The sequence below is a fragment of the Phascolarctos cinereus genome, unplaced genomic scaffold, assembly GCF_003287225.1.
Source record: "Phascolarctos cinereus isolate Bilbo 61053 unplaced genomic scaffold, phaCin_HiC Scaffold_5;HRSCAF=322, whole genome shotgun sequence".
In the NCBI taxonomy this organism is placed as follows: domain Eukaryota; kingdom Metazoa; phylum Chordata; class Mammalia; order Diprotodontia; family Phascolarctidae; genus Phascolarctos; species Phascolarctos cinereus.
Window position 1 is genome coordinate 469,873,916 of NW_027555958.1, and position 23,443 is coordinate 469,897,358.

Consider the following 23,443-nt stretch of genomic DNA (forward strand, 5'->3'; position numbering starts at 1 on the left):
GCACATTAGTATTTCATCACATTCATATAACACAACTTGTTCTGCCATTCCCCAATAGGTGGGCATTTTGTCAATTTCAGATTTTTTTGCCACCACAGAAAGAGCTGCTATCAATGCGTTCTTTTTCCTTTTTAAATGATCTCTTTGGTATACAGACCTAGTAGAAGCACCACATTTTGGGAAGCGCACCAATAAGCCCGAGAGAGTCCAGACAACAACCAGTGGGTGAAGGGTGATGCTCACTCATGTGGTCTGAATATCAGTTGAAGGAAATGGAAGCCTTGCTTTGCAACTCTCAAACTCCTAAAATAGCATCCAATGATATGAGAAAGAGTCTTCTTGCTGGAGGGACTACACTTAGAAAAATTGGCTGTTCATATTGAAATAAATGTATAGTCCAGAGAAGGGATTTGAGTAGAATAAGATAATAGTCTGCTAGGATTTGAAGGGCTTTTATATCTAACAGAGATTAGGCTTCACTTCTTGGCCTCAGAGGTTAGAAGCTGGTTCAATGGCAGAAGTCACAAAGAGGAAAATTTGAACTCAGTATCATAAAATTTGAGGGGTCATCAGAGGAAGGGATGGTCTTGGGAGGTGATGGGTTACTGGAAGGAAGATGACAACTCATTGGATTGGGAGTGTGGATTCTTATTCAGGCATGTGTTAAAGTAGATAGCCCTTAAAGTGCTGCCCAAATCTGTGATTTTGTGACTCTTTCATTTCTCTGAGTTTGTTTCTTGCTCTATAAAATGGAGATAATAATACCCAGGGGGTTGTTGTGAGAAACATACTGCCCCTTGTGCACTGGAAATGTGACCTAGTATTACAACTTTCATAGATCAGCTTCCATTATTTCAGTCCCATCTTAATGTGGTCCTGCCACCCAATGTGGATTTCTTTTTTTTTCCTTCTTTTTTCTTTTTTAATTGTTCCTGAGTTTGGGCTTATTTTTAGGATTTTTCATGACAGGATAAGTATTGTTTTTTCCTATTGCTATTCTTACTGACTTGCACATTGTCAAATGCAAATCTTCTTCTGGTCCCGGCACTACAGTCTCTGTTCCTTTTCCCTCTTTTCTCTTTCCTTCCTTCCCTTCCCCTTCTGCTGCTTTTCGGATTCCATAAATAAAATTGGAAATGTGTGCTGCTCGCATGTGGATACCTTTTGGAGTCCATGTGTCTGCACTTCATTCATGGCATCTCCCTGGGTTTCATTATCTCTTCTGAGCCTGAATTGAGTTTAGCCCTCCATCTAGGAGACCTGATTTTCTTTCCCTTTAAGGCTTCGAGGTCTTTCATTTCCTTTCTCCTGATTTTATTCCTCCTTACTCACATACCCAGCATTCATCTCGATGGATTCTGCAGCACTGCTGCTGATCAGACCAGGTGCTCGTGGGCTCAGCAGGAATGGACAGAAAAGCTCCTTTTATTCCCTTTTTGTCCCCTTGAAATTCTTCCTTGGAAATCCATAGTAAAAGGGAAGCTTGCCCAGTATACCTATACAGTCACCAGCTGATGAAATTGATAAGAGTCTTGAGAACAGGGAGCTTGCATTTTTGATCCTTGTATCTTTCCCTGGGTCTAGTAGAATTAATGCATTTCTTTTATTCTTTTTGTTGATTGGGATCAGGGGTTTTATCAGTTGGGGAACTCTTGGTGAAGAAACCCCCTCCCACAATACATATCACTGATGCCCCCTTTTTTTTTTTCTCAGAGTTGTAAAGAGTAGCCCAGACTTTTCCATGGTCACACAGATAATATGTGTCAGTGGCAGAACTTGAACGCAGGTCTTCCTAAGCCTAAGGCTGTTCCTGCCTGCCTCTCACACTCCACAGGATAGGAGCTTATTGAATGATTTTTGAATAAATAAATGAACTTGGAAAACAATGAGCCTCAAGGAACTTGAGGACTAGGTAAAGGAGAGAGACAGAACTTGTCTTTTCATTAGAATCAGAGGTGAAGAAACTCTCCTTACCAATGAAGATTGGCACCTTCTCTGCAGTTCATAATCTTAGAGAGTTTCCAAGAGCATTGAGGTTAAGGCACTTGCCCAGGGTCACACAGCTAGTATGTGTCAGAAATTTGACCCAAACCTAAGTATTCCTGGTTTCAAGGACAACTCTACCGCCGTGCTTCTATGAGAGTCTGGGGTCTCACCTTGTAACTTTAAGTCTTTGATCCTACACTGCCTCCCTCCATCGTCCCTCAGTTACAGTCTTATCCAATCTCTCCTCCTTCAGCACTCATGGGATTTTTCCTTCTGATTGCCTCATGATCCAACGGAGAGCAAAGGAGGAAGAAAGGAGAATTTCTCCAGTCACATTGTTTTAAAAATTCTAGTCTCCTATTTGCCTTCTCAAGATTCTTAGGAAAGTCTTCTGAGTAGGATGCACTGTGCACCTCATTTAGATTTGCATGCATAGTTTGGGGTGTATGTGATTTGACTACACAATCTGGCCATGGAAACACTCAAAAAATTTTAAGTCCAAATTTTCTAAAACCTTTAGAATTTCAATGATGGTGCTCAGCTGGTATCAGGGGAATGCTGTGAACATCCTACTATTGTCCAATAAGAAGAATACAGGATTTGGAATCAGAAGATTTGAGATTAAATCCTGCTCCTGCCACTTACCACCTAGATGGCTTTAGGAAAGCCACTTGTATACACTCTGAGTCTCAGTTTCCTCATTTGTAAAATGGATTGAACTTGATGACTTCCAAGGTCCATTTTAACAAAAAATATTAACTTTGAAGCTATAGTATATTTGGATTTAGACAAAGTATTTGATAAAGTCTCTCATGATATCCTAGCGGACAAGATGGAAAGAGTGCTAATTAATGAATCAATGTCACCTTGGATGGGAACTTTAGCAGAGTGCCTTGGGGCTTTATCATTGACCTTGTTCTGTTCAACATTTTCACCATGACTTGATAAAAATGTATACTTATTCGATTTGTTCAAATTCCATTTTTATTTGCTTATTTCTGTGTATATCATACTCCTAGTAGCATATATTAAGTTTCTTAAAGGCAGGGACCATTACATTTTTTCTTCCCATCCCCAGTACTGAGCACAATGCCTTGGATATAGTAGATATTTAGTAATGTTAATAGAATTATTGAATTGAAAAATTGAGATGACATGAAGCTAGGAAGGATAAGTAATGTGCTGGATGACAGAATCACTATCCCAAAAGACCTGAATGGCATATTGACCTTCATCTGATATGATGACTTATAAAAAGAAGAAATATAATATTCTTCACTTAAGCACAAAAACTTAAAATGGCTGAGATACTCTGAAACAACAGTTTATATAACAAAGACTTGACACTTTTAGTGGACTGCAAATTCAACACGAGTCAACAGCGTAACATGGCGACCCAACATATTCATCCAATCTTGGGCTACATTAAGAGCCACGAGTATCTAGAAGTAAGCCAGCTGTTCTCTCCTGGTGAGTCCACAGATGGGATATGGTGTGCAGACACAGTGAAGGAAGGGCGTTGACCAACTGAAGCTCATCCAGGAAAGGACAACAGAGATAGTGAGAGCACTGGGGAGGAGGGGTCTTTCAAAGGTTGCTTCAAGCTTACCTTCTAGATGAAACCTTTTCCCCTCCCTCCAGTGCTGGTGCACTGCCATCTGAAATTCTCTTCTATTCATGTTGTATGCGTTCTGTATGTCCTTATACATATGAATGTTGCCACACCAATAGAATGCAACCTCCTTGAAGGCAGGGCATGTCTTTGTGTCTCCAGTGCCCAGCGCAAAGCAGGCACTTAATAAACTATTTGTCTATTGGTTGATCCAGACCATGTCATTAGTTTGGAAGAGAGAAGACATTGGTGGGGGTATATAACAACTGGCTTTAAGCTTGTGAGTAATTATCCTATGAAAGATTTATTTAGACTTGTCTGCTGACCCAGATGTCAATGTATGGATGGTTTAGAGAGATTGATTTGGGCTTGATGTATATATAAACCTCCTAATACTTAGAGGTGTCCAAAGAGGCTATTTTGGGAGGTAGAAGATGTCCCTCACTGGGGTCTTCAAGCAGAGGCTGATGTCACTTGTCGGGGATTATTGATCAGATATGAGGTGTACTAGGGGGCCTCTTAGGCATGTGGCATTCCGCCGGTAGAAGGTAAGCTTTGTGAGGGCAGCGCCTCCCTTTCACTGCATTTACTATCCCCAGCATATATTTCACTGCCCTATACACCATCGGTACTTAACAAATGCTTGTGGTATTGAATTGGCTGAGAGCTGTAATTCCAATTCTGTTGAAATAGTACACTAAATTATATTTCTGAGCCCTAGCTCACCTAGGGAAAGAGTAGGCCAGGCCCACTGGAGGAAGCTCTAAATATTGGCTGTATTTGCAAAGGACTCATCACTTGAAGAGGAAAGAATAGTGTATCTCAAATAAGAAACCTACATTCCATCTTTGTGAAGTGGATGGCAATGCTGGAGTGTGAGGGGGAGGAATTTCAATTGAGATGAGCTAGCGACAAGAAAGAGCGTCTGACATCGAAACTCTTCAGCTGGAAAAAAAATGATCCTGAAAAGACCTAAAAAGGGAGAAAAATTATGCTCAGTATAAATAGGAAGAATAAAGATCAGAGAGAAAGACAATTTAGATTCTGTAAGCTAATGAGGATGTTTGTCTCTGAGCTTAAGTGTGAGTCCAATTGCAAAGCAGGTGAAGGAGGAGAACAGTACAAATTAAGAGGGATGAACCTTTGAGGACCCTTAGCGGATGCTGCATTTAGGAGAAGCTTGGTCATTTCTAAGGGGTGGAATGCTGGGATGGTTTGCAAGATGTCTTGGTGGCTCTCAGATCTCCATAGCTCAAAGCTTTTGCAGGAAGTCTCCCTGCTTTGGGAAGACTTATGCCATCTATCTCACTGTCAATCAGTTGTCAAACCTTTCTCATTAATTGATTGATGGATGGATAAAGCCAGTTTCCAATTCTTCACACACTATCTTTTGAAGACTGTTTACCTGACACAAAAACATCCAGATGAAAAGTGAAAAATTCTACCAATTATTGAATATTTACTGGATATTTTGGCCATATAATGCTGAGTATGAGAAGACAGTAAATGTGCAATTAGCCAGAAGTCTTGGAGACTGTAGAAGGTTCTAGTTTTAATAACGATAGTACACATTTATATATTGCTTTAAAATTTGCAGCACTTTGTGTATGCTATTTATCCTATTTGATCTTCACAATAGCCCCATGAGGTAGGGACTATTTTATAGATGAGGAATCTGAATCTGAGAGAAGCTGAGTGAGTTGTCCAAGGTCACACAACTAGTGTGTCTGAGTCTGAGGCAGATTCCAACTCATCTGTTTTTTTATTTCAAATCTAATACTCTATCCGTTACATGATTCCAGTTGCCTAATTTAACCTAATTAAATAATATAATAATTATTATTCTTCCCTTTGTTAGTAATCTGATTGGTGGTGCTCTGTTTCCTTGCAAAACTGATAGTTGTAGTTACAGATGTAGAGCTTGAAGGGATTTTTGATCTCATGTTGTCCATTTTCTCAGTAAAGATTCTTATTTTCCAAGAGGTGAAGTGACTTATCCCAGGTCACACTTGGCCAAAGAGAGGTGGAATTTGAACTCAGGTCCTCCAACTTTAAATCTGGCCCTCCTTCCACTGTACCATCCAGGGTTACAGGCTCTTTATTTCAAACTATAAATTTGTGTGCATATTGTACCTTTTTTCCCCCTGTGTTACATAATAATACATGGAGTTTATGGGGTGTTTTGGGAGACAAGCACCTCTGGTGTCAGGGCTGCCTTTGGGGTCTGCCTGATTCACCCAGCTCTCACCTGTCACTCCAAGAAGCTGTAGCATGTATAGCAGCCACACCCCGATGAACCATATCAACAGATAAGTCAGGTTGATGGTAACTGACAGGCCTCAAATCTGTCAGTGAGTTAAGGGGATGTCTACCCCAAGCATATGAAGATTTTCTCTGGTGGATGGTGTGGATGAGAACAGTTTGTTCAATGAGCATGAAAGCAGCTGAAGTAGGCACTTAGAGCTTGGTCAGACATCAGGGATCTCAAGGTCAGCCACTGCATCCTAGACCGTTGCCAGTCGTCTTGACTTTTGTCCAGCTACTGGACTTCCATGACTCTGGAAGATGGTGAGGATGATGACTTTGTGTAGCTCTGCCTCACTTAAATCTGATTCACCCACAAATTAAGACATGATGTCATGCATTCTCTCAAAAATGAACTACAAAATAACAATGCTGGTAGGATATAAACTCCTTGAGGATAGAGTCTGTGTTTTTCATTTTATCTGTATCCCCAGGGGCAGAATACTAGCTGGCACATAGTAAGTACTTAATAAATACTTGTTCACTTATAGGGCCTTGTACATGGTAGGTGCTTAATAAATGCGTTTTATTGGATTGTTCAATGAGCTAGAATATTTAGGAGATTTCAAAGAATCTTTGTTTATCCCAGGCCATATGTGGAAGTTGCTCTTTCAGTAGCTTACATATTATTAACTGACTTTGTGGTGGCTTTTCTATTTTCCTTAAAAATGGTGCGTGGGAAAGTGTTCTGGTTAACCAAAATTCCAGATGGTAAAGACTTTAAATAATAAGCTTTTGGAAGAATCCTGATGTTTTATGTACAAATGATTGCTGTGAAGAAGTGATGTTCCCTTTGTCAATCAATAAGCACTTATTATATACCCAGCACCATGTGTTAGGAGCTGGAGATACAAAGAAAGGCAAAAACATGGTCCCAGCCGTCAAGAAGCTCCCATTCTAATGAGGGAGACACCCTGCAAATAGCTATGTACATACAAGATACAGACAGTGTCAATGAAAGGTAATCTCAGAAGGAAGGTATTGGCATTAAGGGGCACTGGGAAAGGCCTTCTGCATGTGATAGGATTTGAACTTGAACTTGAAGGACCCCAGAGGAGCCAAGAAACAGGAATGGAACCTCCTCATGACAAGAAAGTCCCCGGTTCATTCACACTGGGGAATCTTTTTACCTCTACGGCTGGTTGTTGCCTCTACCCAGAATGTCTGGCATGCTCATAATGTGGCACTACCCAGTCACCTGTCACTAATTCTCATTACAACTTGTATTTGACTTGTCCTGAAAACAAGACATCATCCAACGAGCATGTTATCCCCGCCCCCGCTCCCATGCCTTGTGAAGTAATGGTCACTCCCCATTCACGAAGCGGGGCCCTGAAACTTGCTCTCTCTTGCTGTCCCTCAGTGGTAGGTCTGCAGAGCACCCACCTGGATCCCACCCTTCACACCCTCCTGGGAGGTATCATCTGGTTTCCATCTCAATTGCCCCCCCCCTTTTGGCCATTATGCATAGGATGAGATTATTCAAATTGCTCAGGTGGTTACTTTTCAAAAGTGAGATGGAAAGGATGGACTGGGGAGAAACCAGTGTGCTCCCGATGGAGACTCCCCCAGCAAAAGAATGGAAGGAAAAGTAGGAATAGTTCCTTGTGTTTCATCCCAACATTTTAGGATTATGTATTCACAGTTTCAAAGTGATCATCCTTTGCACCTGGAAATAATGTTTCCCAGCTCAGACCTCTGTCCTACTCCAAGCAAATGGTGAGCCCTGAGGCACATTTTAGGCATTCACTACGTGGGTTTTAGTGATTCTGCTGATGAGAGGTGTTTTTCTATCTTTCGTTATAGCCTCTAGAATGGCTCTGTGTGAGGTTATGAGCTTTGTGGTCCATGAAAAGTGCCTCAGTGACTCATTAAACCTGCTCTGCACGATTCTCTCAGTTCTGAAAATAGGGAAGTCAAATAGTGGTAGGAAGGCCCTGGTTTTAGATCTGGAGAACCTGAATTGGAGTCCTGGCTTTTCTGTTTATGAATCTGAGTTTCCTCATTTGTAAAATAAAGTGGTTAGACAGATGGGATGACGTATAAAGTCAACTGATTTTGTGATGATTTCTATTTTTCTTAAAAATGGTGCTCAGGAAAGTGTTCTGGTTAACCAAAATTGACTCCATTTTATCTTGTCTATATCTTGTTTGTACCTAATAGCTTTTGTGGTGGCTTCTGTATTACACTGTTTCCTTGAAGGCAGAAACTGTTTTTGTTTTTGCCTTTCTTTGTATCTCTAGCACTTAGCACAGTGCCTGGAACACAGTAAGCATTTAATAATTGCTTGTTGACTACAAGGTCCATAACAGCTCTAAATCTGGGACCTAGCTGTATGACGATGCATGTGGCTGTTTTCCTCCCTAGATTAAGAACAGCTCTAGTAAATGACCCTTTCATTAGGATTTTGGTGCAAGAGTCTATAAAACCATTCTTAAGTTCACTGTTATTTCGGAAGGGCACCCATTTGAATTATTCAGATGTGGTGACTAGGGAGTTGTATACCCTATTCACTTTGCAAAGGATGATTCTAATGGTCCCAGTGTGTCCCCAGGCCATGTTGAAGGTCTCATTAAAGGGAAAGAACTGTATTCTTTTAGGGGGTCTGTGAGCTAAACACTGTCACCACCAAAGCTTTCATGTGCCTTCTGCATTTGCCACAGCCTGCATTTTTATACTGAAACTTATTCCTCTGAAATGTTCAGGCACTTGGGTCCTGGAACCAGTTGTTCAATGACTCAACATCTGCTGAGCCTAATTAGGTTTCAAGGTACCCCAGCTCCAGTGATCTGACACTCTGGGATATATAGCAAGATCCTTCATGGGTCCCTCTCCTTTTTGGTCTTGCTGAACTCTGATGACCAGAGATAATGAGCATGCTAATTTATATGGCAGGGAGTTGGAAGGATGTTGGAGGCTACTGTCATTCTCAACCAGCAATGACTTTGCTGTGGGCAAGAGTATTGGCCTTCTTAAAAGAAAGGAAAATACTAGAATTAATGCCAATTACAAGTGAGAGCTCTCCCTGATCTCTGGGGATTTGGAAACTAACTATAAATGAGTAGTGTGACATGCTAGTATTCCCAAATCAGAATGAACCTAACTTACATTCAGAGAGTCACTGTGATGTGACAATGCCCTGCAATTTGTCCTCCGTCGGATCACATCTGGCAATCACACTTCAGCAAGGGTGTTTTACATTAGAGTGGTGTCAAAAGAAGGTCCCCAGGTGGGCAGCTAGGTGGTGCAGTGGATAGAGCACTAGCCCTGGATTCAGGAGGACCTGAGTTTAAATCTGGCCTCAGACACATAATACTTACTAGCTGTGTGACCCTGGGCAAGTCACTTAACCCTGGTTGCCTAACTTAAAAAAAAAAAAGAAGGTCCCCAGGATGGGGAGGGGATTCTAGAACAGGATAGCCAAAAATTGAGCAAAGGAACTGGGGATATTTATACTGAAGGACAGAAGTCTCAGTGGGTCAGGACAACTGCTTTCAAGGGTTTGAAGAGGTGCCGCAGGGCAGAGGGATCAGACCAGTTTTGCTTGAACAGAGAGGCATCAATGGGATTGAAGAAAGAGCTGAACTTGTATTTAGGAAAGACCTGAGTTCAAATCCTTCTTCAGTCACTTGCTTGCCTTGTGACTTGAGGCAAATCATTTGAGCTCTTGAGCTCATCTTATATGTAAAATGAAGACAACAAGAGCCCCTAACTTCTTGGGTTTGGGGAAGATGAAATGAGAGAACATGTACAAATTGCTTTGTGACCTTGATAGTGTTCTCTAAATGTAAGTAATTATTCTTATTGAGAGGTGGCATGGCATGTGAATAAAGACCTAGCCTTAGAGTTTAAGACTTGCCCTCTCCATCACCTATAATGCCTTCCCTCTCAGATTACCTCCAATCTATTCTCTCTCTCTCTCTCTCTCTCTCATATACCTTGTATGTATATAGCTAACCTTTTGCATGTTGTCTCTCTCATTAGAATGCTAGCTCCTTGAGGGCAAGGTCTTTTTTTTTTTTTAGAACAATGTCGACACATAGCAAATGATTAATAAATGCTTGGTGATTGGCATATACTGGCTGTGTGACTCTTAGCAAGTCATTTAACCTCTCAGTGCTCCTCTAAGACCATGGGTTGCAGAGAAGATGGCGACCTGAATTGGTAGCTGGAGTTAGTTTGATATTAATGGTCATAGTGTCACTAAATAAAGTTTTCTCCGTTCAGCCATTTATGAAATTTTGTAGAATTTTTACATGTGGAAGGGAGACACTTGTAGGGGACAGCCTTTAGGGTAGTGTTTTGCTCTAATGAATGTAATGGGGGAGTGGCCAAGGAAAGCTGAGTCCTGGGAACATGCACAAGAGATCCTATCTACTGCTGACTTCCATGCATGGGAGGCTTGGGGAGACTGCTTCTGGACATATGCCGTGGCTCTGGGCATGTGTTCATAATTGTTCTTGCAATATCTTCTCAGTAAATATCTCTTTGCAAAAACTAATTAATGTTAACTGGTTATTGACAATATTGATGAGCTCTCCCAGGTGAAATAATGTTGAGGGTGCTTATCATCAGTTTGAGTGATATTAACTGGCACTGATACGGGGTGAAGACCCTGGGATGAGGGCTTGAGCTAATAAGACTACTATACAAACACCTTAGGACCTTAAGGGGAAGATGGAGCTAGCCACAGTCCTGGGAACTGACTAGTGTGTAGGGATTGGTAGAGTCGGTGCAAAGTCTGTTTACAAATCCCCTTTTATACCAAATAAATGAAAAGCACAATGTGATGTTGCATCCTTTACATCTTCATTCAAGTCTGTGATGACAAAGATGTGCTCTACTGTGGAATACTGTTTGCAATAACCTGCCTGTGCCCTGCTAAGATCTTCATTTAGGATGCACATGATGCAGATGTCAAGTTTTCTTATAAAAATTTTATCTGCCTAGAATTGGTTGTTCATGTTCATATTGTCTCTCTTGTCTTTTGAGGGACTATCGACAAGGTCTGAACTTTCCCCCCTTTTGCCTTTATAATCTCCCCCTTGTTCAGATGCCTTTTGAAATGATTTTTCAATACGCTCACAGGTGTGTGACTTCCGGCATGGCTCTCCCATATGCATATTTGGTGTAATCCAGACGCTTTTCCCATCTTTCTTCTCCTTAGCGCCTTTTCTGGCTCTGTGATATCCCAATGATTAACTACTCTGGTAGCCCAAGTGTGGTGGCTCTTCTATCCTCGATGGTGAACAAAATTTCTTGTAAAAAACCTTTATAGGTACTTTTGGTTTTTCTTACAGTTTTTGTATTTTCATTTCTTATCTTTAAATGCCTTGGGATGAATAAATTTATTTTGATCTTACACCAAGCTTTCTGAAAACTGGCTGTAGTCTCCATCACTCCTCTCCATTTTATCAGGCAATACTGCTCATAATTTTCTGTCCATAAGACCTTCCAAATAAGTTTATTGTGAAACTGGTGACTTTTTGTGACCTTATCTCTCACCTTTGATTTGAGGTTCTTTTGATCTCCTTCTTATGGCAATTGATTTACATTGGTTATATTTCTGTATGGCATTATTATAACTTGTGTTTACATGACTTCTGTGTATTTTCATCATCAATAACTTGTTGGGATGGAATTATTTAAATTTTATGCCAAATCTTTTTTTATTATATTTATTTTTCTTCTAACTTTGCACTAATTTTTATCTCTTCTCTATTGTCAATGGTCCACATATACATATATAGCTGATTAAAGAATAAGTCTTGGGGCAGCTGGATGGAGCAGTGGATAGACTTCTAACCTTGGAGTCAGGAGGACCTGAGTTCAAATCTGGCCTCAGACACTTGATACTTACTAGCTGTGGGACCCTGGGCAAGTCACTTAACCCTGATTGCCTCACCAAAAAGCAAAAATAACCCCATGAGTCCTACATCAGCAATGAATCATTTCCTGTCTGTTAAAATCTAATCAATTTCCTATTCTTGCCTAGTGTTGAGCCAGCACCCACCAATGGTTTTCTTAAACAAAGTCTTGACACATTGGTCTGAGCTTCTGCACATGTTTTTAGCTCTTTTATTCCTTATTTCTGACACATATTTTCCAATATCGTTCTCACCGTTCTTACCTGTTGCTTGATGTCAGAGTATATGTGGATTTAATCTGCAGAGTCCTATTCAGTTCTTTGTAGAATTTTTTTACCTCTCGACCCCCTGAAACACATCATGATGTTTAAGCTGCAATTATTTTCATAGTGGTTTTATCACTGCAAAATGAGACATACAAGTGACCCATGACATGATGTTTCTTTTTCCTTTTGGAGACACAACAAAAGTAGCTTTGCCAACTCTTTTATTTGACTCTCCAAGGAAAGCTTGTGATCCATCTTCCATTTAGATGCAACTTCTTTCCTTTCATCTGGTTTCATTTGTACCAATAATGCCGAGAGTAACAGAATCCAGCTCTCCCAGCTGCAAGCCCACTTGGTCTCACTTTTAGGCGTTACTTTGAGAGTACCAATGGCTAAGTTAAAAACATTTGAAAAATGATGAGTCTTTGCCTCCTCAGTTTCCCTTTTTGTCACCATCACTGCAGAGGACCAAGGATCATTCTGTATTTTGTGATTTTGATTTGTGCTGATGCCTTGTCTTGATCTACTCTCCATCCATCTCTGTCTACCTCACCTGCAGCTGGAGCTTCACTCTGGGCTCCCCCATGGCTCTGACAAGGGAGCCTTTGGGCTTATCTTGCTAGAAGTGAGCTCTCTACAGCATTTCCTCCAATCTTCTGCCAACCCCCATATACTCCTCCACACCCTTTCCATCAGCCCTCTATGTGGTTTCTTCCTTCATTAAAATATAAGCTGCTTGATACTAATGATAGCTCATATTTGCCCTGTGTTTAATGCCATTGCTCCGCATAGTGTTTAATAAATGCCTTTTTCATTCATCCATATGCTCATTCTCATTCATTCCTTCATTCATTCATTCATTCATTCATTCATTCATTCGTATAGCTAAGCTGGAACAATGCTTTAATATGAGGTTGAGTTCTTTGCCTCAGAACCAGATGAACAATGGAATTTTGAACAATAGTGTCATCTGATGTCGAATGTTTTACAATGCAGACAACTAGTTTCACAACTAGACCAGTGGTTTCAGGACCTCCCAGGTGAGGAAACTCTTTCTGCTCATGTGAATCATCACCTTCTTTGCAGCTTACAATCTTCTAGAGCTGGCTCAGGTATTGAAAGTCTAAGGGACTGGCCCAGGACCACAGATCACTGGACTCTCCCAATGTTTGTTAGAAATGTAAATTCCACAGTATGTATCTTATCTAGGCCCAAGGCAGGAATGGAAACCAGGTCTTATTGGGTCCAAGGCTAGCTCCATCCACAATGCCACCATGTTTCTCATTGGACAAATGAGGGGATTATGTTAGCTGGGTTCAGGTGGAGGCCTTTACTTGTCTAAAACTGACAGAGACCTTTTGTTCAAATTGGTCTTTGGCTCATTAGCCAAGTTCCCTGTGAGACACATTCCATAAGTGGGAGCATCCTCCTTTTGCAGATGGCAGCGCATTGTAGCTGATGCCTTGGAATCAGAAGAATTTCTATTTCAGCTATGATACTGTCCAGCTGTGTCATCCTAGGCAAGACATTGACTCTCTACAAGTGTGAAATGAGAGGAAAGCTTGCCCTTTGAAGAGGCAGAGGGTGGAGGGGATAGGCAGAGATGGCCGGCAAGTCAGGAAGATCTGGGCTCAAGATCCACTTCTCACTCCCACTGGCTGTGTGACCCTGGGCAAGTAACTGATGCAGTAGTGTTAGTGACAGTGTCAGAGACTCCAGTTCTCTGTTCTAAGGGTCCTTCCAGTGGGGACAGTCTCAATCAGTGGTCCTAGGAACCGTGGCTGCATCTGTTGCCTTACAACATGCAATGACTTTAATATCTAGAACTCTGGGGTTATCATGGAATAGCTTGCATATTAATTATTCTGGGAATTTTGAATCCCACTAGATATGTCTCTCCACTTCCTTCTTAAAGTAGACCATTGTGGCCAGTGAGCTATGACTAGGGCACAGACTCCTATTGCTAATGCCTGGATGGCTGTAGTAGCTGCTGCTTGGTCTAAGTCTTTCCCTGCTCCTGCCCATCCTCTACTCAGCTGTCAAAGCGATCTTCACAAGTCAAATCTGGCCTTGGACACTTGCTAGCTGTGTGACCCTGGGCAAGTCACTTAACTTCTGTTTGCCTCAGTTTCCTCGTCTGCAAAATGGGGATAATAACGGTGCTATCCACTAGGGTCAAATGTAAAATGCTTAGCACAGTGCTGGCATGTAATAGGTGCCTAATAAATGTTTATTCCCTTTCCCCCTTGACAATCTCTCAGTGCCCTCAGGCAGATCTCTAAGACTAGAAGTGGCAGAGAAGGTACTCATTTTGAATGAGCAGTTTCCTCACTTCAGAGTTCCTTATGTCAATTACGGGTAGCTAGGGGGTGCCATAGGGCACAGAGCACCAGGCTTGGACTTAGGAAGATTCATTTTCCTGAGTTCAAACCTGATCTCAGACACTTACTAGCTGTGTAACCCTGAGCAAGTCACTTCATTCTTTTTGCCTCAGTTTCCTCATCTGTCAAATGAGCTGGATAAGGAAATACCAAACCATTCATTCCAGTACCTCTGCCAAGAAAATCTCAAATGGGGTCATGAAGATTTGGACATGACTGAAAAATGGCTGAACAACCAAAACGTCAATTAAATCCCAGGTCCCATCCTTACTGCCACGGGTCCTGGAGATTTGCTATAAGGAAAACATTGAAAACGTCTCAAAAAAGCAGAGTAGAAATCTGAGTTGTGATAATGAAGAGTTTTTTTTTACATGCCTCTACTTATCTACCGCTGGATCCCTCCCTGAAATGCTACCATGTATTTTTTTTTAATTGCTTGCTGTTCTATACCACTTTTATTCAATCAATAAGCAATTATGGAGTGCTTCGTGTATACAGAATCATGAGCTGGATATTTTGGGTGATACAGAGTTATGTCAGTAAAGACAAACTTCTCTCTTTCATCAGTCTATCAAGGAAGCAAGCAGCTCGTCTTCTGTAAGAGGCCTCTCTCTACCTGCCATCATGTTGGCTGCCAAAGATAAACATTAAGTAGTGCCTGCCTGCTCTCAAGGACCTTACATTCTGTCAAAGGGAGGGACCCTCACAGATACAGGCAGATGAAGGCCAGGTCATTCTGGAGGAGGGGAAGGATGGAGCTTAATTCCTACCTTCTCCAGGAAGCCTTTCCTAATCCTCCTCCGTGCTGGGGCTGTCTGCCCAGTCGGCTCCGATCGAACCTGCTCGTGCCTGGTTTGCACAGAGCTGTTTGTTAAGTGTCTTACCTGGGAGGTGGGGAGCTCCTTCAGAGAAGAGATCATCTTTTGTCTCTCTTTGTATCTCCAGTGCTTAATACAGTGCCTGGCACACAGTAGGCGCTTAATACGTGCTTATTGGCTGACCAGTATTGATAGAGAACGTCCAGGCTAAGAAACACTGAAGGTAAAGCAAAGCTGCCCTACAATTTAGTCGGAGACCACTGAACGAAGCGATTTGAGGGGGCGGGAAATTGTTTCAGTCTTGTCTTTGTATACCATGAGTATGGTGTCTGGCCCGTAGCAGGCACTTAATAAGTGTTGGCTAGGCCATGCTGCCTCAGTGGGCAGGTCTCAGCCTTTCAAAGCCTGTTTCCTCATTATGAAACGGGGGCGACTGGCTTCCCAGGTGTTGTCTGAGGCACGTATGAGTTGTCTATCATTATCACTTGCATTTATAGAGTACCTACTCTGTACCAGACACTGTGCGGAGCTCTTTACAAACGTTGTCTCATTTGATCCTTGCAATAACCCTGTGAGGTGCTATTGTCATCTCCATTGAAGCAAACAGAGGTTAAGTGACTTGACTAAGGTCACACAGCTAATAAGTGTCTGAACTGGGTTTGAACTCAGGTCTTCCTGATTCCAGGTCTAGCACTCTGTCCACTGCACTATTTGGTTGCCTTTAAATTACTGTTATTATCATTATTCCTATCATAGACATACAGAGCTATTGGGAGAGACACTTCCTTCACTGATGAGGACTGGCAACTTGTCTTAAACTTCTAGTCCCAGACTTGCCCTTGAGGTGGGGGAGCAGTAAAGAGTTTGATGACTTGCCCAGGGTCACACAACCAGAATTTGTCAGTCTGGCTGACTGTGCTAAGCACTTTACATTTGATCCTCGTGACAGCCTTAGTGGGTAGCCCCATCATTATCCCCATTTTACAGATGAGGAAACTGAGGCAAGCAGAGGTTAAGTGACTGGGCTCGACCCCATCTTCCTAGACCTCTCTCCACTTGGCCACTGTCATTTGGGAGATGTTACTGCTTTCATCAGCATCTTGGTCAGCGTTTCATCCTTCTCATCTTCTTTTGATGGGGCTCAGATAGAAATGATCCAGGGACGAGGTGCTACTTTTCAATTATTCTTATATATTTAATGTTCTGTGGAGTGTTGTACAATAGAGAAGTTGTAACCGTAATAGAATAAAAACTTTGCATGCAAGCTCACATTGTGCTGGATCACTGAAGGCATCCTCAGGACAATTCCAAGAGCAGACAGTATTCTCAGGATGACTCAGGCTTCAGTTCATCCCAACGTGGTTTTTGTGTCTCTGATGAGATCTCTTTGTTTTGGGAGCTTTTCATTCCAAGCAGCTTGGGGGTTGTGGGCATTTAGTATAACCACATCCATTAATGACACTGTTCTTAAATTCCAGTGGCAGTGTGGATTGTGGCTAGAGTTGGCCATTTATCAAGGAAGATCTATGTATAAGTCCTATCACTGAAACTTACTGGCTGCATGAACCAGGGCCAAGCACTTAACCTCTCAGTACTCCAAGCATTTTGCTAAGACTTTAAGTTGCAGAGTAGGAAGGAAGAGAAAGTGGAAGGAGAGAAGGAGGGAAGAAGGAAGAAAGGATTACAGAAAAGAGAGAAGGAAGAATTGCAGAAAGGAAGGAAGAAAAGGAGGAAGGAGAGAATATAGGAAGGAAGGGAGGAAGGGAGGGAGGAGGGAATAAGGAAGCATTAATTAAGTGCTTACTGTATGCCAGGCACTATGCTAAGTGCTGGGGATAGAAATACAAACAAAAAGAGTCCCTGCCCTCAAGGAATTTGTATGGTCATGGAGGGAGACCACACACAAAAAGGATCTAAAAAGCATGGTGGAGGGCAAGATACCTACATGCATCAGTGAAGGGCATTTTTTCACCTGGAAGTCCCTGTGCCAAAGCCATCAGAGGCCCAGTCCCTAGAGTCATCCACTGTTGCATAAAGGAGGTTGTGGCCAACAATTTTATCTGCGATGTCACTGTGCTCCCTGTACAGCACTGTTGCTGATTCTCCAGCCATTTGGAGGCCCTCTATAGCTCGAGGGGTTTGTCATCTGCAGGACAGTGAGATTTGAGAGTTGAATGCCGGCCATGCGGCCTCACTCTATGGCTATTCGATGGGCGCTGGGATGTTTTTCTTTCTTCTTTTTAGCCTGTCCTGGTGTGTTGCAGTTTCTCTCTCTCTCTCTCTCTCTCTCTCTCTCTCTCTCTCTCTCTCTCCATATACATATGTATATGTACACATATACATATATATGCACATATAAACATACATACATATACACATATGCATATATGTATGCATGCATGCATGTATATTTATATGTGAGTCTCCAGCCACGGGTGCACAGCAGGCCACTGACTGACTGCAGGCGTGGTTACGGACATGTTAAGTTGAATACAATCATGAGCCTTTGGAGGCCTGTCTGGCTCACTGACTGGATTAAGTAGGGACTTGCCTGGACAGAATTTGCTGCTTCCCTGGGCTGGCTCCCTCTCCCGGCCTCCTCATTGCCTGGCAAACTGTACATTTACTTTTTAATCTTGCTTATTTGCTTTTTAGTTGTGTCTGACTTGTCATGACTCCATTGGGGTTTTCTTGGTGAAGATACTGAAGCGGTTTGCCTTTTCCTTCTTTTCTTTCTTTTTCCTTTTTTCTTTCTTTTTAGTGAAGCAATTGGGGTTAAGTGACTTACCCAAGGTCACACAGCTAGCAAGTGTAAAGTGTCTGAGGCTGGATTTGAATTCAGGTCCTCCTGACTCCAAGGCCAGAGCTTTATCCACTGCGCCACCTAGCTGACATTTGCCTTTTCCTTCTTCAGCTCATTTTACAGATGAGGAAACTGAGGCAAACAGGGTTAGGTGACTTGCCTAGGGTCATACAGCAAATAAATGTCTGAGGCTAGATTTGAACTCAGATCTTCTTGACTCCAGGCCTGGTGCTCTATGCTTTATGGAATCAGAATCCCAGCCCTTGTGTGTATCTTATGTAGGGTTTAGTTGTGGATCCAGACTATGGGGCATGGGGTGGGGAGGGGGCTGCAGCTCAATGCCACTGAGGCATAGGAGGTACAGCACTGGGCCTGGAGCCAGAGTTTGAATGCTCGGTAGTTCACCTCAAGAAAGGACCTCAGTGTCTGGTATCTTATCCTGCCAGGTGATCTTCAGAAACTTCCTAGGACAATTCAAACGGAAGTGATTCAATTCCCTGGCACAGCGCTGTTAAGCTATCCGGGTTGCACAGGCATACAACAATGAGGTCAGCACAACAGCTGTGTAGACCTTCGGTTTGGTACGTAGTCTAACACCTCTTCTCTCCCATACTTTCCTTCAGAGCCTCCCAAACATGGAGCTTGCTCTGGCAACGAGTGTGTCAACCTCATCAGCTATGTGGACATCCCTAGAGAGCATACTCCCAAGGTAAGTGAACTTATCGACCGCGTTCAGCATTTCTCCACTTGCTATAACTGATGGTTCTACATATGGATGGCATGGTGCTGGCTGGTGGAGCACCTGTGTTTTCTTGGTGTTGTTAGGCCCCAATTAGCAGCACAGAATTGATCCATACTTCATTGCTTCTCGGCTTCAGAAGTGGCCATTGAATACATATTCATCTATGAACAAAAAACCGAGTACCAACTCTCCCTCCACTTTAGTCTTGGCTTGTAGCCTTTTCAAGATAAATAATTTATCATCACTGCAGTAGCTGATCTTTTTTTTTAAAAAAATAAATTATTTATATTTAGTTTTCAATATTCACTTCCATAAGATTTTGAGTTTTAAATTTTTTCCCCCTCCCTCTCCTCCCCCCTCCTCAAGATGGCATGTAATCCGATAAGGGCTCTACTTATACATTCATATTAAGCCTAGTTTCACATTAGTCATGATGTATAGAAGATTTAGAACTAATGGAAGAAAACCATGAGAAAGAAGAAATAAAACAAAACAACAAAAGAAAAGGAGAGTGAATAGTGCGATTCTATCTGCATCCTGACTCCATAGCTCTTTCTCTGGATATAGATAGCATTTTCCATTGTGAGTCTTTTGGAATTGTCTCAGATCCTTGCATTATTGAGAAGGGTTAAGTCTATCAAGGTCAGTCATCCCACAATGTGGCTGTTACTGTGTACAATGTTCTCTTGGTTCTGCTCACTTCACTCAGCATCAGACCATACAAGTCTTTCCAGGTTTTTCTGAACTCTGCCTGCTCATCATTTCTTATAGCACAACAGTATTCCGTTGCATTCATATACCACAACTTGTTCAGCCATTCCCCAATGGATGGGCATCCTCTCAATTTCCAATTCTTTGCCATCACAAAAGAGCTGCTATAAGTATTTTTGTGTATGTGGGTCTTTTTCCCATTTTTATGATCTCTTTGGGATATAGCCCTAGAAGTGCTATTGCTGGGTCAAAGGGCATGCATAATTTTACAGCCTTTGGGCACGGTTCCAAATTGCTCTCCAAAATGACTGGATCAGTTCACAACTCCACCAACAATGCATTAGTGTACCAATTTTTCCACATCTTCTCCAACATTTATCATTGTCCTGTTTTGTCATCTTAGCCAATCTGATAGGTGTGATGTGGTACCTCAGAGTCATTTTGATTTGTATCTCTCTAATCAATAGTGATTTAGAGCACTTTTTTCACATGACTAAAGATGACTTTAATTTCTTCTTCTGAAAACTGCCTGTTCATATCCTTTGACCATTTATCAATTGGGGAATGAACTGTAGTCTTAATAATTCGACTCATTTCTCTCTATATTTTAGAAATGAGGCCTTTATTAGAGATGCTGGTTGTGAAAATTCTTTCTCAGTTTTCTGCTTGCCTTCTAATCTTGGTTACATTGGCTTTGTTTGCGCAAAAACTTTTCCATTTAATGTAACCAAAGTCATCCATTTTGCATTTCATAATGTTCTCTATCTCTTGTTTGGTCGTAAATTCTTCCCTTCTCCATAGATCTGAAAGGTAAACTATTCCTTGCAGCAGCTGATTTTCATGTTGTGTTCATTCCCATTGAAGGTGCCTGACAACATGGATAAAAACATCATGCTAAAAAGCATGGGAGCAAGCACAGGGTTCTGCTTGGAAAAGTACAAGAGCATCTTCCGTTATCTAAACTCAGGCATGCATGCCGACATGAAACTGACATACGATATTGATGAACTCTGGGAAAACAAACTTTGACATTTTTTTTCCCATAAGCCCTCATGACTGACAGTATCAAAGGCCTTGGTCAGACCTACAAACGTCATGTACAGACCTCTGTTCTGCTCCTGGCATTTCTCCTGGAGTTGTCGGGCAGCAAACATCAAACTGAGTATTCCTCAGCCCTTTCTGAAGCCACACTAGCTCTCAGGTAGATGACCACCTTCTAGGTGAAGGGTTAGCCTGTTAAGGAGGAGTCTAGCAACAATTTTGCCAGCAATGACTGAAAGAGAGAAACCCTGTGCTTGTCACAGGGCAACTTATTTCCTTTACCTTTATAGAGATGGAGAATAGAGGCATCCTTGAACTTCTGGAGGGAAGCCTCATTTTACCATAGAACCTAGAAAATTTGAGTCAGATTTTGTATGAGCAGTGGACCCCCCACCTTGTAAAAAAAAAAACTCAGCTGGAATAGAATCAGCACCAGATGCTTTGCCACATAAGAGGAGACTAATGGCATTCAAAACCTCTTCTTCAGTTGGAAATTCAGCTAGGGAGGGATTGACTTCAATCTGAGGTAAATGGTCAATGGCTTTAGCACTGATTAATGATAGTCTGTTGAGAACACTATGGAAGTGTTCATCCCATCTCTCTAGGATCGTATCCTTATCACTAATCCATCAGCACTGAGATGCATCATAGGCCTCTTCCAGATAAACAGCCTTCAGGGCATCCTGAAAGTGCTTTGGATTGTTACTCTCAGTGTAAAACTGAATTCCATCTGCCTTCTTACTGAGCCAAGAATCCTGCATCTCTCTAAGCTTTGCTTGCACTTTACTTTTGATGGAGTTAAATGCTGCCTTCTTGGAGATGGATGAACTCTCCTGTTGGTAAACCCCGTAGAGTTCCCATTTTTGATTTAGCAATTTCCCCATCATTTTCATCAAACCAGTCAGATGTTTGCCAGGATTCTGGCCCGGATCAGTAAATGTAGTGCTGTGCACAAATCTCTGAAAGCTGCCCACTCCTTTTCTGCTTCACTGTTGCCAACTGTGTGTTGACTCAGTTTTCCTTCCAAGTTAGCAAAGAACTGTTCCCACTCAGAGAAGCACTCTAACCTATTGGCATTAATTCTTTTGGTAGGGATGGTTCTTGCCTTGGGGCCACTACTTTTTTTGAATGCAAAATTTTAGCTTGGAGAGGATAAGTCGGTGATCAGTCCAGCACTCTGCACCCCACCATGGCCTCCATCACTCTCACTTCCTATCTGTATCTTCTCCTTATAATCATAGAGTCTATTAAATGTCAATGTTTGCTGTGAAGGTGCATCCACAAAGTTATATTGCATTTGGGTAAAGAGAAGATAGTAATGGTGATGAGAAGGTCATGAGATGCACAAGTCTTCAGTAGTAAGTGACTGCTGCTGTTGCTGTTTCTAACTCCTTTCCTCCAAAGGAATCCCTGCCATGTCTGGTAGTCTGACCCTGCTCTGGCATTAAAGTCACTCAGAAGTATAAGGCTGTCCTCTTTTGGCACATCGATGATGAAAGTCTCCAGATCTTCATAAAATTTTTCTTTTACCTCATCAGGATTCATCATGGTGGAAGCAGAGGCACTGATGATGGTAGCCTGACATTTTCCTGCAAGTGGCGTCACATTGTCATGAGCCTGCCATTCATTCCTTTTGCCAGGCATACAAGTTTTTTTTTTTTGACTAGAGTAGCTTTGATTGTGAAACCCATGCCAGCTTCACAGCATTCCCCTTCATTGCGGCCACTCCAGAAAAACGTGTATCCAGCTCCAACTTCAGGAGGCTGGCCTTCATTTGCCAGTCTTGTTTCACTCAGGGCTGCTATTTGGATTTGAAACCTGCTGAGTTCTCTCACAACAAGAGCTGTTCATTTTTCAGTTGTGCTGGATTTTGTGTTGTCCGTAAGTGTGAACACATTCCATGTACAGGTGGTGAATGGAATCATCTTTGCAGAAGTTTGTGAACAATTTTTTGTGTTTCTACCACAGGGTGGGATCCCTGCCTGCTGCAGTAAACAGTTCAAGGCTGGGTAATGCAGACAATTTTTAGGGCACCTTTTCTAGCCCCTTCCTTACACCAGGAGGTAAGCAGTGTGGCCTTTAAAGGCAGCTCAGACACCCGGGGGCTGCTGAATCCCAATGCTGTTTCCAGTAAGAAGATGCCTCTATGGTCTGGGCTACCTGTGTGCAGTGTTGTGATTATACCTCCCAGTGTATCTGCACCTGTTGCTTTATCACTTGCTTGCTGCCACAAGACTTGAGATAGGTAAAAATGGTAAAATGATAGGGGTGATGCCTTTTGATTCAAGCATATATTGGATTTAAGTGAGGCAGAGTGGCACAAAATCATAGGCCTCACTGTCTATTCCAGTCATCAAAGTCCAGTAGCAGGATAAAGTCAAGACAACTGGTGATGGCTCAGGATGAGTGGACGATCTTGGCATCTTTGATGTCCACTCAAGCTCTAAGCACTCTGCAGCACCTGCTTCTGCTGCCTTCAAGGCCATTGGAACAAATTGTTCTCATCTTCCCATTCTACCAGGGGAAGTCTTTACATGCTTGGGGTAGACACTTCCTAACTCACAGAAGGGTTTGACACCCCTCCATTACTCTCAACTTGGTTTAGCTCATCCACCAAAATGGCTTACTGGGATTGGCCACTGTCCATGCTACAGCCTCTTGGAGTCAGAAGTGAGAGTTGGGTGGATCAGGTGGATACAAAGGGTGCATAAGCAGCCCTAAAAAGGGCACAACAGCCCTCATACCAGAGGTGCTAGTCTTCCATGAACACCTCCTGCACCCCTGGTAATATCTTTATCAAGGAGGGATGGTTCTTAAAGATTTTGTATAGATAGAGAATAGGCATCTGTCTCTATGGTATTTGTTCTGTCCATCACCTTTTTCAGTATTAACAACGTAGGAGGCCTTTTCTG